The sequence below is a fragment of the Brachycentrus maculatus genome, unplaced genomic scaffold (assembly GCF_059751285.1).
Source record: "Brachycentrus maculatus isolate JH-2025_06_01 unplaced genomic scaffold, ASM5975128v1 h1tg000153l, whole genome shotgun sequence".
NCBI lineage: Eukaryota > Metazoa > Arthropoda > Insecta > Trichoptera > Brachycentridae > Brachycentrus > Brachycentrus maculatus.
In genome coordinates, this window is record NW_028280906.1 from 308,624 (window position 1) to 326,445 (window position 17,822).

The window sequence follows — 17,822 nt, forward strand, 5'->3', positions numbered from 1 at the left end:
CATAATCGGACAGAAATTATGAAACATTATGACACTATAATGTTTCATAAAGTGCATTTGAAACGGGAAATGTTTTACTGTCAGGTACGACGTTTATTGATTTTGGTATAAATACGGTAGAAGCAATATGAGCGCATAGAGTGTATCTAGTCAAATATTTGAATAGAAACTGCAAATAAAACATTTATTCAGATTTCCGTAAACAACATTTTTAATGAATTTATGATTTCTATGCTTTCAAAGATGGTGGATATCTACTTTAACTCTCCCTTCCCGGTGTTGTGTACCTTGTACACATTGCTTCTAATAACCATAAATATCTCTATAAATATAATAAATACAAGAATACTAAGAGTTTAAGTTTTCCTCCATAACATGTTTTTGCATTGATTTAAAAAATAATATAAATAAAATTCTGAATTTATCTGAGGTATTTTGTGAATATCGGAAACAAATTCGCGTAAAAGCAGCGCGTGAAGAGAATGCGGGAACCGCGACATATATTCGAATCTCACTCATGCATACTTGCACTGTGCAAGCGTAAGAAGCTCAGAGCTCAAGGTTCTCTGGCTAGCGGCTAGAGGGCTAGCGGCAGTAGCTTTTGGGCTTCCGACAAGACTGGACCTATGCTTGTTCTGTGAGCGTTGCCAGATGGTTTTTTAAATAATGTTTTCAGCAAATATGTCTAAATTATCATAATTTTTTACTTCATTAATTAAGGGGATTAGCTATGAATTTCCGTTTTTTTCCGATGTAAAATCGCTAATTTTTTATTGTATAGTGACTACCTAACACCGGGACTAGCACCGTTTTTTTTTTATTTTACGACCGACGTTTTTATTTTAGCACCAGAAAGGAAAGATTAAAATTTTAAAAATAAAAGGTTCATTATTACCCTCACATTTGTATAATACAAAATGACGCAAGTTATTTTATGACTTATAAAATGAAATGTTAAAATATAAACTCCAAACGAATTATTCATTAAATATGATACATTTTTATAAGGAAGATATTTAATTTATTTCTGATTTCTATACTTTTAAGGATGTTGGAAAAGTATTTTTAAAAGATTATTTCACTCGTACTTGTATAAAAAGTAATTTTATGACTCGATCGCTAGTTCTGAGTGGGATGTCAAACACTAAGTAAAAGCCCAGATTTATTGACAGAAAATGAGAAGTTCCCCTTGGAGAAAGTTGCAGCGGAAACTATTTTACTGGTTTACAAATTGTTTAAAACAGTTCCACAGGAAAATCACAAGAACTTTTTTTTTTTCACGTAACATTTGAATATTAACTGTATTCTGGTTGATATTTAAACAATACTTTGAAGTCTATATATAGAACTTCCTACTATATATAGAAGAATAATCTCTTTAATTGATTCGGCAGACAGTTTGTAATATTTTCTGGTACCTTTCAATTTTGAACTACACGGAATTTGAAAATGAATGCATCGTAACTCATCGTATCACAATAGATTTTAAGAAATAGTGATATTTCCTAAGTAAATCTTTAATTCGTCTGCTTTCGTAATGGTCAGCTGGCCAGGCTACCATGCTGAAGGTCCCAGGTTTGATTCTCAAGAGGGTCAAAATAAATGTTGGTGATTTTCAGTCTAATATTTATTTTATATCACTCTGGACTGGTTACATGAAGTAAGGCTGATCACATCTCCTTCGTGTATTTAACGATTAAGTTAACACTGCTTTTATACTATGCAGTGTATACTATGCACCATTAAATACCGATAAGGTTTGGAAAAGACGAAAAAAGAATTATTAAGTTGTGTATTTTAATAATTAATCTTTTGGGGTTCAAAATGCCTGATTAACCTATGGTTTTTCTAATGAATCATCATATAGTTTGGCAACAAACGAGGAAGGGTAGGAATCATAGTAATTCAAATCATTGCAAATTTGTCAAAGTAAATTTGACATCAAAGATATAAAAAAAGTACTTATTCAAAAATAAGTTTTTGACATCTCAACATGATTAAGAAAAAAATGGAGGTCTGGGTATTTACAAGGTATAAGTTTGGTTAAGTGATCACTTTACACACGTATAACATACATTTTCTTTATTGAAAAATAATTTTAATTAAGTAAGTATTGATTATTATTATTTGTGGCCTTTTATATTTTTCGAGTAGCTTCATAATTCCATCGGAATAGAACTTCTATGGTTTATCGTCGAAAAACTTAACCTAAGTGATTTAACTTAAGTGATTTTCAGCGGCTCTTTTTCAATTTTTTACTAGCAAGAGATTTTTTCAGAGACCGAAACAAATGGTAATCAGACAGTGCGAGATCTAGACTATACGGTGGATGCATTAAAATATTGCAACCAAGTTCCATCAATTAGTTCCGAGTCATCAAAGATGTGTGTGGCTGGAACATAAAACCCATTATGTTGGCCAATACTGGTCGTTCTTTCTGGATAGCTTCGTCAATGGTCAAGTTTTGCACAGCACATTGATGGTTTCGCCAAGTTATAACAACTCATAATGGTCCTATCCCTTACAATCCCACCAAGCACTCAATATCACATTGTTTGCTGATAATCCAGACTTTGAATTCGTTTGTGGACGGTCACCAGTCTTTGACCATGATCATTTGCATTTGATATTCTCGTATTTCACCCAATTTTTATAGTCTGTAATGATTCGATTTCGTTGCGTTTCAGCAGCATTTCACGGATGGTAATTCGATCAATCAAATTTATTTGTCATAATCATGCAGCGCCCAAACATTGACCTTCTTTTATATCCTTTTAGCTTGCTCATTTAAAATGATTTCAAACTGTCATGTGGCTGATTTAGTGATTTCACTATTTCATTAAAGCTTGCGTGTCAGTCTCCGACTAGCCGAAGAGAGCGAGATGCATCTTCAACATCGAAATTTCCAGAACGGGATCGAAAAAACAACTCCCGGGTCCTTAGTTCATCCAAACCTTTCTTATGGTACACTTCACAATTTCTAGTTATAATTTGCAGCGTATTTACCTTTTTTACAGTAAAAAAAGCATCACATGGCGTATTTCTTCTTATATTTCACTCATTTTCAAATAAATCTTTCTTTTTAGACAAAAAATATAAACTGATATGTCAGGTTTTAAGTACATTATCATTTGAGACAATCCAGTGAGCATTTTCCAATATAAAGGCATCAAAACCATCTTGTAGCAAAAATCGCGGAGACTTTTTATATCACCTATTTTTATACATATATATGTATATATATGATGGAATCTTGGGTGATGAATTATAAGATAGCAATATTATAATGATACGCGTAACCCATTTTTCAAGATTGAATTTAAGTCAAGTCACCCATTTTGATTGTCTCTTTTTCATGTTTATAAGAGATAAGGGATATGTGATAAATTGTTACTCGATAAGTAATTTGGAAAACAAACTTAATTAACTTAATATATTTTACACTATAAATGGTTTAATTCGTATTTTTATGTGAATCTTTAGTTTTTAGTGAAACTAAACAAAACTAAACTAAAGTCTTTAATTGAACGAGAATTCAGAGTGAAAATTCAAAGACGCGTCACGTTTATTATTAAAATTCTGTTACACGAGAGAGAAGATAGATTTGAAGTAGGGAGAAGGAGAGAGCTATACATACCGACACTCGGGACTGGACCAAAAAAGAGCGATGTATACACATCGATACTAATCGATAGAATATGATCGTGACGCGCATGTGCTTTGTAGAAATACCTTTTAAACGCTATATATGAACATTGAGGTACCACACGTTGTCTTAGTAATATTTATAGTTGTGTTTTGTGATTATTTACGTTTTTTCTTAATATTTTGAAAATATTGAATCATGGACATATGTATATGTCGTATTTTAGTTTTCACAGACCATTAATATCAGTATTACCAATTGAAGCGCCAATCAATGACAGTGAAACTATGGAATTAAGAAAATATTTTAATACAAAATTTTGTATTATTGTTTTTCTTTTGAGATTCTCTCTCTCTCTCTCTCACTCTCTATCATTAACGCCAAAACTATGTTATTATTTTTTTAATGTTTCACTTCTATTACGTGTACGGTGCTTCACGCGCAATTTTTCTCGTTACATTTCTGCAATTCGTATTCTGTGAGTCCGGATCCTAAAAGGTAAAGAAATGCATTCTGATAAATTTACATTGAAGGCCTTACTCGCACTACCCCTGCAAAATAATGTATTTATAAAACTGTTTATGATGTTATAAGATTGAGTTTCTCTTGGAAAATACAGGAACTGATTGTTGTTGCCTTGGCCAAACACTCGTTCATTGATTATTTATTTCAATTAAAATTTCAAACGTCACAAGCATTTTTGACAATAGAATTATTCGAGCGCTATGAACAGCGGAATAAAATAAAATATTTTATTTATTTATTTAAACATTCTTCTCCGTCTTATTCCTCATTGCTGAGAGTTGTGACCCTTGCAGAAGCAATGACTCTTCTCCAGTTATCCTTTGACTGCGCTGCACGTAGGGCTCCAACCACCGAGGTGCCTGCTGCTGCCTTAATTTGATCGCTCCATCGTGTGGGGATCTTCTTCTCCCTCTCTTTCCCTCCAGGCTACCGATCACAACTAGTCGTTCCAGATATTGGCCAGAGTCAAGCCATCCAAGCGTAGTTCCTGGCGAATGTACTCATTAATACATGCATATTTAAACATGTTACTTACATACATAATTCACGTTTATAATATTCCCGATGTGTAATTTCTACAAATCATTTTGAAAATGAATATAAATATTAGTGGTGAAAATAAATGTTTGTATTTTTTCAAGAAATAAAACTCAAAAAGTGAATTTGTACATATGATTTTTTATTTTTTTTACATGTTATTGCACAAAGTTAATGGCGAAACAATCTAATAATGTGACTATCTGATATTGTAAATATCTGCACATTTTTCGAAAAAGCAAAAGCACACTTGAAAGCGCATTTAAAGGATCCAACGTTTACATTGTTTATCATATCCTTGACAATTTCAAAGGGTGCAATTTAACAAAGATTCCTTGAAGACAACGAGCAGGAGAAAACCTTCCCTTAGAGAAATTAAATTGGTAAACATTGTACCGGCTTATTTTCCCAACATCATTTTCAAAAATCTAAGTTAATTGAGATGCCATAACCATTATAATGTTATTATAATGTAAATTATTACTCTACAGCAGGCTTTGAAAATCCTTTGTAGTTAATATAATTTGTAATTGTTTTGACCCTTCTGAGAATAAATCCCGTATCCAATAACATATAAGTTACACGAGTCTACCACCACAGTATGGAGGCGGGCTTATAATTATTATATTTCACGGACATCTCATCAAAGATGAAGAAGAATATGGAAGTCTGGGCATTTACGGGGCTGACGACCGTCATAGGCTGGTTTAAGTGATCACTTTACACACGTGTAACATTCACCGATTCTACCCATTATTGACAACCACACTACTCAAATTCTTTGAAGTTCTATATATATAAAACAATTTTGAAACATTGTTCTTGAATCAATAGAACTTCACTAGAGACATCTATTGGTGAGATGAAAATAAGCTTTTAATTGAGCAGAAACTCAATAAATAAGCTTTATTAGTATGCGATGTCCGAATACTGAATTATAAACACACACGTGAGAAACGCCAGAAAATATCATTTTAATTATTATTATTTAAGCTTATAATTTGACCAGAAATATTTGCAACATTTTGAGTGTGTTCACAAATCTGTATTATTAAAAATAAATGAAATGTCAAAAAATAATATGAAAAATAACTCCTGTAATTGGAGATAATCCAGATTTGTGAAGTATTTGGACTCACTCAAAATGTTGTAAAAATTTCATGGACATTATTTTCATGTTATGCCTAAAAATAAATTAACATTTAAAAATAGACACTCATGGTCACTTTCGCGTCGGGTGCAATTGTATTATATTATATTGCTGTGATGGGGAAGTTTAACTATATGTACGTAAGTATCATGCCAGATCCCCTATCACTTGAGAGGAATTGTCCTTGTTTTAGTCAGCTCTAAACAGCGCCTCAACGGTCCTGATCTCGTTTATTCCGGAGCCAAGATCTTTCTTTTACCCTTACTTCGTCGAACTTCAATTTTGGTTAGGTGCAACAGCTCATACTTCTCTTTTCTAAGCACATGCCACGCAAGGACACACTTTGATATCAGTAGCAACTGTCTTCCAACTCTTGCTCTTAGTTGTGCATGTTTTCGGCATGCCCAGAAAATGTACTGTCGCAGCAAAAGAGGCATATTTTTAACTCAATATTTACCCGCTGCAGGGCAGAGAATTTTGTTTTTGCATTTTTAAGAGAGGATATTGATTAATTGTTTTTTCAATTATATTAAATATTTTTCAAATGGAGATAAAACCTTCAGTTTTTACCTAAAAAGAACTGTTGCACAGTAAAAAGTTCAATAAGTGGCTTGATATTTATTTTTAATACATTTTGTTATATTTTGAAAATTTTAAAAACGTTCTCCTGAAAAATTAAGTTTTTTGATTTATGACGTTCTTGAAAGGAGTGAGCGATGTGCAAAAAAAATATATTGTTTTTGAAAAATGGTCCTTAATTTCAAACTATGTAGTAGGAATTTTTAAATTAAAATTTCAGGGGTGACCCGAGGGATTTAAAAATAATATTTTTTGAGGTTCTCGATCTGTGTTCCGTATAGTAAATAAAATCCTTCAAGTGGCATCTGTGAGCAAAATCTTAATATAATTTTTCACTGACCGATATTTTTTAACGTTCAAATTATGACGTACGCAAAAATTCGTATAATAGTAATCCATGCTTTTTTAAAGAAGTCTTAAAGACTCCAATAGGTAAAGTATACCAGTCATCAGTGGCGAACGTGTTATAAAATCACAAAATTATGGTAAATAAAATAACAAAAATCATTATTCCACCACTGAAACTTTCATTTTTTTTATACAAATAAAAAATATGCAGTTTTGGACTTATAATGGATTATTTCAAATTGTTGAACTATTCTCAATCGTCATTATATATTTCCCTGTGGTACCTACTCTTAATATGGCACGTACGAATACTTACCAAACTAAAAATGTTACGCGATACAATAAGCCCGAGTTTTGAAGAATAATTTTATTTCGAAGAAAATATTATACAGTCATACCGTTAATTTTTAATATCAATAACGCCAAGAAAGACTTAAAATGCCACACTAATAGAATAAAGTATTCCATACTACGAATAGTTCATAACTACATACTACGAATTCCTCAATTATTAATTTGATAGAATTTACATACATGAAATATTTAACACATCAGAACCCATATGACTAAATGCACCAAATGATTGGTTATTTAATAAATGTATTAAAATATTCAAATCTAACTAGAAAATTTTCTCCTGAATATTTGATGAACTTGTTAGAGCGATATGCTGTTAGTAGATATTAGAGCCTAATTATATATAAAAGGAAATATCGCGTGCAGCACCGTACACGTGATACGAGAGAGAGAGAGAGAGAGAGAGAGAGCGAGAGAGAGAGCGAGAGAGAGAGAGCATCTCAAAAGAAACACAAATTTCACATCAATGCAAAATTTCCGTCAAATATTCTGTTTATTTAAAATTTTACGAATTTAATGGTGGTATGGACATGTGGAGCGAATGGATAACGAAAGAATGACAAAGAAAATATATGTGGCGAATGTGAGAGGGAAAACAGAACGAGGACGACCGAAAAAGACTTCAGAACCTAAAATCTGGTGGTGTCAAAAGTCTGCGTAATCGGAGGGCATGTATGACTAGATGTATGGATGTGAAGGAGGCGAGGAGTGTATGTCAGGACAGAAGAGTGTGGCGTTCCATCCTCTCTGCCTACCCCTGCGATGAAACGGCGTGTAGTAGTAGTAGTATTTAAAATTTTCACTGTCATTGATCGGTACTAAAATTGGTAATACTTACTTGATATCAATGGTTTGTGATAGCTAAAATATGAGGTGTATGCCCGTGATTCGATATTTTTGTGATAACGAGAAACAATTGTATCATTTGTAGGTCCAAATTTCTTTGTTGCTGTTACTTATGTGCATAATAAAGAAAGTAAGTTAGCGGTAAAGAATCATCCGATGTAAAATTGACGTTAAAATCTCCCCTGAAAATCATAAGAGCATTGACGATGTAACGATATGTTCCTAATAAATGTGACGTCCTTAAAATTTTATCAATTCTCTCAATTCTCATCCAATTATTGATAATCGAATCGTCACCTCAGAAAATTTACATTTTTATTATTTTTTTTTCTGATTTTTACTTCTTTAAATTATTAAATGTTACATTATTATATATTAGGTGACATTATACTTTAAATTATAGGTTTAAAAATATCGAATCGATTTTGTAGTCGTTTCCATATAGCGAACAAAGAAGCATACTAAAGTCATTTGAATCTCACAAGGTATAGACTTAATTGTAAATAAATAGTGATTACGCTTCCTAATCTGTAGTTTCATGTTCCTAATTTTCCGCTATATTCTTCTTTGTTTTTGCTACTTTCTACCAATGAATTCCATGCTCTGAATTTATAACTTAAAACTTTCTTTCCCTTATTGAAAGAAAGGAAAAATTTATATTTTGTATTGACTGGCATAATTTACATTTGAAGTAGTAAGAATAATTAATTAAAGTAAATAACAACTATTAAAGTTTTTTTTTAAATATGTCGATAATGAAGAAACTATTTTTTTTAAATAAACCAATAAAAAAATCGTAAATATTTAAATCTAAAAAAAAGTATTTCTCTGAGCTTCCAAAATGATTTTCGATAAACAAAATACAATACAAATTATAACAAAATTAAACATATTTGGGCATCAAATATTTTAAAAGCCTCTGTCTCTATCGAAATAAAAGATTTTAAACTACTTTAAAAAAATACAAATATAAGTATAAAAAATATAAGTATAACCTTAATTTAGTACAATTAATATATAAATATATATACATATACATACAATACATATATATATATATATATATATATATATATATATATATATATATATATATATATATATATATATATATATATATATATATATATTGAGTGTATGTTAGTCCCTCTCCAAGCATGCTAGATAAATCTCTTTTTTTAGAGAGGATCATAATTTATTGAATGAGATATTTTTGGACCACAAGGTTTACTAAGAGATATTTTTACTTTCTATGAAAAACAGTTTCATTGATTAAATTTCTTTAAAAAGAAAAAAAAACATATTTTTGATAAAATCAATCATAAATTACTTTTCCCCTTTGATTTTTTGAAAAAATATTTTATCCAAGAACTTTAAAGCATTATTTTACCAAAGACATATGTTATGTAAACGTCTGTTTATTTAGTCTAGATTGCGATTTTACGTGTCCGTGCATAAAAATTGGAATCGGAATGTCACACCGGATTTATTTACTACGACCTTAGTTTTGAAAAAAAATATATAAGTATTCGAAACTTTTGATCGAAAGTGGAACAAAATCACCATCGATTTTGGACCATAAGGCGATATACCACATAGTTAAAGATGAAAAGTCCATCACATATTTATTTACCGATTCTGTATTTTTTAAATATTAATTCAGGTTACTGAATATTATATTTACACTTGATTCACAGTTTATCCCTTTCACTCTACATTTAAATACAATATTATGTCGTAAAATTCGTTATAAAGTCGTAATTTACATAAAAATAAACTGGAACGAAACTTCCATATACATGTAAATTATTCAATATAAATAATTATTTGGCACACGCGTGTTTGAAAATGTCGTTATAAAATTTAAACGGGATAGCGATAAAGTGATGCAAAATCAATACCACTACCTCCCGAGAGCTCACGAAAAATCTAGTTTCATAATTAAAATGGAGAAGAAGCGAAATTTAATATTAAAATCGTTATCAAAAATACTTTCTATTCGAAATTGTATCCATGCCTTTACGGATTGTATCCATTTAAAAGGGATACACCGTACAAGTTGGTTGGATTGTTAATATTTATTTTTCATACACGAATTCCAAAACATGAGAGAAATGCTTTTGTTGTGTATTCGAAATTCTCGAGGTATGCCTTTGACGCGAGCGATATCTTTCATTCCTCAACACTAATTTTTGCTACAATTTGAGCTTAAAGCGCCAGAGGGCAAAATATTACCGAGGTAAAACAGGAATACTTATCTTAATACATCCTTTATGTTGACGCTCAAAGGATGTTTTCCTTATTCGGTAAATATATAAAATATTACTCAGTGTAGTCGGTTTATTCCTGCGCTTCCTTTGGCTCGACACTTTAAACGAGTGAATACTATACTCCATAAACATGACAGTTAATTTCCGCAGTATTTATAAACTTTCTTTAGTAAATACTTTTAAAAAATGTTTATCAGTGGAATGAGAAAATTATAACGAACGAGCTTACAAAAGGGAATTAATTTTATATGATAGAGCTGGTGATATCATTAAAATAAATTAAAAAAAGCGCGAATATAAATAATAAAAAAATAAGAAATTTAGTTTTTAGAGACATACAGAAAAAGAGAGAGAGAGAGATAGAGAGAGAGAGAGAGAGAAGGAGAGAGTATCTTTATTCCTTGTCATGTTGTGAAATGTGCTTTATAAACGTGGCATGTCCTTGAAATTCCATCCTCCATTCACGTCCAATTAACGATTATCGAATCGCCGCTGAAAGTTTGTTTAAAGTTTTTATTTAGAGGTATAAAAACCATAATTTATCAAATTTTCCTCAATAAATTGATGGTGGCACCTGCTGTGTGCCATGTTGCGCGATCTTGTTGAAACCCCAGCTCTGTCACATCAATGCCATTCAACTGAGGTACGAAGAAGTTAGTGATCATGGTTCTGTAGCGCTCTCCATTGACCGTAGCATTCTGGCCGGCAACGTCTTTGTAAAAATATGGGCCAATGATTCACCTGTCCATAAAGTACACCAAACAGTGACTTTTAATAGATGTAAGGACGTCTCGACAAAGGCTTCTGGGTTTTCTCCACTCCAAATTCAGGAAATAAGCTTATTGATATCAAAATTTAACCAAAAATGTGCCTCATCGGTTGACAAAATTTTGCTTTGTAAAAGAGAATCAAGGTGAATATTGTTTTCGGCCCATTCACCGAAGCTACGACGCGCATAATGGTCATTCAGTCTATACGACATATAAACTGTCAACTATCAAATTTATGTATTTCTGTCAAATAAAATAAAATCAACTGTATTTCTACAGACTGTCAATCACCCTTTATTCGTATGTACTTGTATATAAATAAATAAATTTTGTTAAAAGTTTAAAATTTTGTAAAATGTGCCCTCGGCACGGGAAATCCCAGTGAGGGCACATTACCGTAATATATTACTTGTAATTATCCTTATGATGATAATAAATAAATAAATTAATTTAATTTAGTTGATTTATTTTATTTTGAATACTAAAATGGGTAACAACATGGTTATTCTGTGTATGGAGATTTCATCGATAAAAAACATATTCCTTTCTTAACATACTCATTTACAACGAAGCCCGCAGTGATTCGAAAGGAAACCATTTAGTATTCATCGATTTGCAGCTGTAAATTAATAACTTCGCTTTATTCGTGCCAACGAAATCCTACATTTATTCACTTGCGAAATTCTTTTGCTAAATAAATAAATTCAAGTATTTTTAATTTAAAAGCTTCTAAAAGGATTCTATCGGACAAAAGAGCCTACAAGGGAAATCAATGAAACCTTTCAATAACTTTCATAGGCTTTGCTGTAAACCAATTCATTCGAAGCAATGCTAGAACATGTACATAAGTATGCGAGGTGGCGTTAGTTACTTCTAACGTTGCTTCTACAGGTTGGCACAAAATTAACTCCCCTTTCGGAAAATGTTATAATTTTTGCAAATGGCGTCGTACGCCAATCATATTTAACATTTATGAGCTAGACAGCTGCAGTATACAAACAGATTTAAGGTAGGGCAAAATTTATCATCCAAATTTTTTAAATAACTTTTTAATCAATAATAAAATAGGTTTGAGTAGTGAATATCTTTACGTGGACTAATATTTTGTCTGTGAAGTGGAAAATATGATATCCGTCAAGTGGCTGCCGCCAGTATTGATTGACACATTCGTACCGTTTATGTTTGTATACTGCTGTTGTTAAGTTTAAAAATGTCAAATATAATTGACGTACGACGCCATTTGCAAAAATTATAAAATCTTTCGATAGGGTGATTAATTTTGAGCCACCCTGTATAAATACGTTCAATTTACTTTATTCGTTCAAAATACGTATTAACATATTTCGCTCACTCTTTTCAACAACGTCATATATCAAAAAACATTGATTGATTTTTCAGGAGATCGTTTTTAAAGATTAAAAATATAATAAAATGTTTTAAAAATAAATATCAAACCACTAATTGAACTTTTTACTGTGCAACAGATCTTTTTAGGTAAAACCTGAATGTTTTTTCTCCATTTGAAAAATATTTAGGATATTAAAAAAAATTAACCAATACCTTTTCTTCAAAATCCAAAAACAACACTTTCTGCCCTGTAGAGGGCAATTATTCAGTTAAAAATATGCCACTTTTGCTGGGATATAGTACATTTTTGGGCATTCCGAAAACATGCACAACTGAAAATTTTCGATTTTTGATATATGACGTTGTTGATAGGAGTGAGCGGTTCGTGTAAAGAACGATTGTAAATCGAAATAATAATTCAATACGTTTGTAGATGATAAATTACTCTTTTGTTATTACTCTTTACAGTATTCAAATTAAATAAATAAATTGAATATTTTATCATTTCAAAATAGGTGAAGAAGAATAACTCTCCAATGTCATGTAAATCATTTTATTCTGTTGATATTTGCGTTGACCTTTGAATGAGAACAGGGTTGGTCCTCAAATCAGGTATATATATTTTAATTCAAATAAACTGACAAATAAACACGCTTTTAATTTCTGATATACCGATTTTGATATATTCATCAGAACCTTAGATAACTAAACATTCGTCCAAGTGACGACGCCCTTCTCCGAAAACGTCAAGTGCAATTACTTCCCTGCACCCCTCACCCGCCAGGCTTTGTTTACGGTATAGTGATTTATTGTTAAATGTGTCTTACATTGATTCCATATAAAACAAAACTTAAGTGTCATGTAACCAGTTATTTTTTTTAATAAAAACTTTTGAAAATATTCACGTTTTTTATTGCGTAGTCCGCCTGACGAATGTTTGTTTACTATGTATCCACAAATATAGTACAAGAGTTATGAGATGTTGAGAAATTTGGTTAGGTAGCAAAGACTTCCTAATCTTTATATTTCAAAGAATCGGACTCAGGTCTGTTCGTTTTTTTTTTCTTCTACACTTTGACTTTTTTTTTTAAGTGATCACTTAAACCAGCCTATGACGGTCGTCAGCCCCGTAACTGCCCAGACTTCCATATTCTTCTTCATCTTTGATGAGATGTCAAAAAATAATATGAAATTAACTCCTGTAATTGGAGATAATACAGATTTTGTGAACAAGTATTTGGACACACTCAAAATGCTGTTTTGAAAGGTTAAATCTATCAACACAAGTAATACAATGTAATTGCAAAATTATAGTAGCAAGATATATATTACAATACGTAAATATCGTAAATTTGTGAACCAGGGTTTGTTTTGTGCTCCGTTGAAACAATGCAAATATACGCAGATGAATATAAAAGTCTGGGACTTACGGCTGACTTACGGCTTAGGACTTACGGCTTTTATTCAAATTTCGGAATTCATATGCAGCATTATATAGTAGCAACAGGAGGTCCCGGGTTCGATTCCCAGGGGGGTCAAATAAATATAAGTGATTTTTTCACTGTAATATTTATTCAATATTACCCTGGACTGGTACCTGAAGCGGATGGCTGATCACCTTTCCTTCATGTGTAAACGATCGAGATAACACTGCGTTTATATGAAGCAGTGCCCTATGCACCATTGGGGTGCGGATAAGGGTTAACAAAATATATAAATATCATATAATTCATACATTGCTTCATGTGTGAGATCGCGGCTACATCTACGTTCATTTGAGAAAGCTTTCTTATTTACCAGAGATCCTTATATTTTTTAATGTATGTGAAATCCTTCCCATGTCACGACTTTATTTAAAAATCGGGAGACGCTTGAAAACATGATTTTAAATTTTATGTTAAGTTTATAATTTGACCAGTCATTTTGTAAAAATAATGCGTTTGAACACACTCAACGAATCTACAACGAAATAGGAATGTGGTTACATCGCAGAATGTTCGTAGTGATCTGATTATGAGGGTTCACAATTCTCCGTATAGAAGCACTGACCAAAGTTTAGAATTGAAGTTATCATTACAGAATATGTTTTTTATTCTTATCAATTTATAATTTTATTTCGACACCATTCCACGAAGATTTTTATTTCGATTTTTCATTTTTTCTTTGGAATATATTATGTCTTGTTTTTTTTTTTTAATAATAAAAAATATTTTTATTTTAACTATTCTCTTACGTTATTAATCATGCTAAAATATTTGATCTTTGAAATACGTAGGTATGTAATTTGTTTTAAATATTCGAGTACACCTACATTTAATTATCGTATCCTACCTTACAAAGAACTTTCTATCACATTGTCAGTACACAATTCTAAGAAATTGTAATTTCATCTGATTTTAATTACTGAAATTCCAAGAGATGTATAGCTTTATAAATAATAATAGTGGAGAATTAATGTACGCTTCTTCCTACGCTTATCAGATCTTCTGTTAACAGAATTTCCTTTGAATAAATAAATAAATAATCAAAAGTTTAACCTTAATTTATATATATATATATATATATATATATATATATATATATATATATATATATATATATATATATATATATATATATATATATATACATATATATACATATATATATATATATATATATATATATATATATATATATATATATATATATATATATATATTTATATACATATATATATATATATATATATATATATATATATATATATATATATATATATATATATATATATATGTATATATGTATACACATATATATATATAGCTAATCTTTCAGTACACAACAGAGTCCTGATATTAACTCTGATGTAAAGAAGTCAATTTTGGAGTTGGCAAAAGACAGTTGAAAAAAAGACTGAATGGAATCGAAATGTGATCTCTCAGATGAATGAATGATGAGTGATAGGTGACGTAAGGAAAGAATGCAACGCTGAGAAAAGCATTAATATGAATGTGCATCAAATGGATAAAGAAAGTAGAGAAAACCAAATTTATGAGGCGAATGTGTTGGGAAAAAGAAACAAAAGAAGACCGAAGAAAGCTTGGCATGATCGAGTATTTCAAATATGTACTTGAAAATGGTCAGGTTAGGAGTCGGATAAATCGGCGGGTATGTATGAGGAAAAGCATGAATATTGAAGGGGAGAAGATTGTTTGCAAAGACAGATTGGTGTTGCGTTCTATTCACTCTGCCTACCCCTGTGGTGAAGCGTCGTGGTAGTTTTTCGTTATTTTTTAATGTGACAAATAATACATGAAAATATTTACTTGAATATATGAATTTAAGGATATTTTACATTATAAAGTAATGAAATTTTAAATCATTTTCATTTTGCGGATTTCTGAAAATTGCATTTTATTTTGAAGGGTTTCTAAATTAAAACCTGTCTATCGGCTTGATGTTGGGATTTCTAATGCTCAAATTTTTTAATTAATGTATTATGCAGTCCATTCCACCATCAAAATAAATTATTATTTATCATTTTAAAAAATTATAAAAAATAAACTTTAACATTTTTCAAAATACACGTTATTTTAATCACCACTAGAGACTGTAGGAGACATAGGAGTGGCCAGAATCAAGCAGTTCAAATAGTTTGTTCTTTTGCAGTGGTGTACTAGTCAAAAGAAGTTGAGAACCAGCGGTGTAAGAATGGTTGAAATGAATATAAAGCTAATTCAATATTCGGAGTTAATTTCATTAGTGGTAAAATTATTGTGTGTAATGGAAAATTACTGTGTGAATAGCTTTTTTTTGTATTTACATAAATAGTTGGGTGGGATAGCAGTTAGCACGTGTTCGAAATACTAATTTTAACCCAGAGCACTGGAAGATTCTGGAAGTTACAAACGAAAACCATAATTTAAGCATTTTCTTTAAGAGTAAGAAGGTATCGTCTTATGAGCATTCTTATTTTAAGGCTTCCTCGGCAATACCAGACGCCATTTATTGTTTAGTGAACAAAAGGATATTTTTTTAATAATAAAATTAATAATAATACATCCAAAATTTAAAAAGGTTATTACATTGAATTCTACTTTTATATACATATGAATGATAATATGTGACGCGTTTCGTATTATTATCAGATATTATTGACGTTGATAATGTCTTAATAAAACGCGTCACATATTTTCATAATATATATGTGCATAAATAAAATGAGAATACAATCTAATAACATTGTTTAGTTTTTAATATATTACCCAAAAATTGAAAATGGTTTTTTACCAACTGTCTACAGTTACAATAAATAAATAAAAAGGCATTTGTTGCCCAGTATTCGTTAGTCGCAACTTAATTTTCTCTAAATCAAGCTAAAATTTTACGTTTTTTGACTGTGATTTTTTTCTTAAAATACTAAAGTTTTCCTTCTAAATAGTTAAATGGTTTCACAAAGAAAAGAGTTATTGAAAATTAAAGGGTTTAAAAAAATTGTTTGTTTGTAAAATTAAAGGGTTTAAAAAATTTGTTCTAAAAAACAAAAAATATCCAATATGTTTTATTAAAAAAAAAAAAAAATCGAGCATGAGCCAACATGTGACCCCTCCGGTGGTCTCCGGTGGAATGAATGTGTCTTAACGAATGCTGGGTATCAAACTATACATTCTGTATTCTGTGTTAGCGAATATCCCCTTAAGCTTTCAATGCCTCAAGTGAAAAAACTCCTTCGTCTTCGTAGAGGTAAATATAGATATTACCGTACCTCTATTAATTTGCAGTAATAAAATCTAATACATATTTGAAAGATGTGACTTGACTTAAAAGTTTAAAAAAACTTCGACGTATAAATTAAATATATTTGGTAATAACGTGATTCAAGTACAGGGAATTATACTCGTAGAAACATTGAAGATTTCGAAAGATCAATTTGTTTATTTGACTATTCAATAATTTTCTTTAGATTCAATTTATCGATTTTTTTTTATTAAAAATGCCTAATTAAAATGGTGAAAAACAGTAGTTCTTCCTAATATACATATGTACAGAACAAAAATATATTTTGTGGATGTAGCTTCTTTTGATTCGTAAACACTTTTTTATTTACCTTCGGAAATTCATCATTTTGATTTGGTCCGTTGGTTTTTAAAGTACGGTTATTCCGTAATCGGATTCGTTTAAAATCTTAAATGATTAAATTCTGTTTTGAAATATCAAAAGATTCAGTAAATGGTTCCTTCGAATTTCGTTGAATAATAAAAGGTTAAAGGAATTTTTAAGATATTTATGTAAAAGCATGTTTTCGATAAATTTCTTTAAAATATTTCAAATATAATATTTCCAAAAGAATATTTCAAATATTTCAAATGGCAGGATATTTATTTAAAATATTTACGATGGTGTTTATGAGGAGATGCATGAATGTAGATGAAGCGAAAATTGTATACAAAAACATATTGGTAGGC

At 30.5% G+C, this 17,822-nt stretch overlaps 1 protein-coding gene across 1 annotated transcript in view; it reads left to right on the top strand.

The window, feature by feature from the left end:
• Positions 1 to 17,822, top strand: part of LOC148308651 (uncharacterized) — a 67,668-nt gene that overhangs the window by 11,169 nt on the left and 38,677 nt on the right. The window lies entirely within an intron of this gene.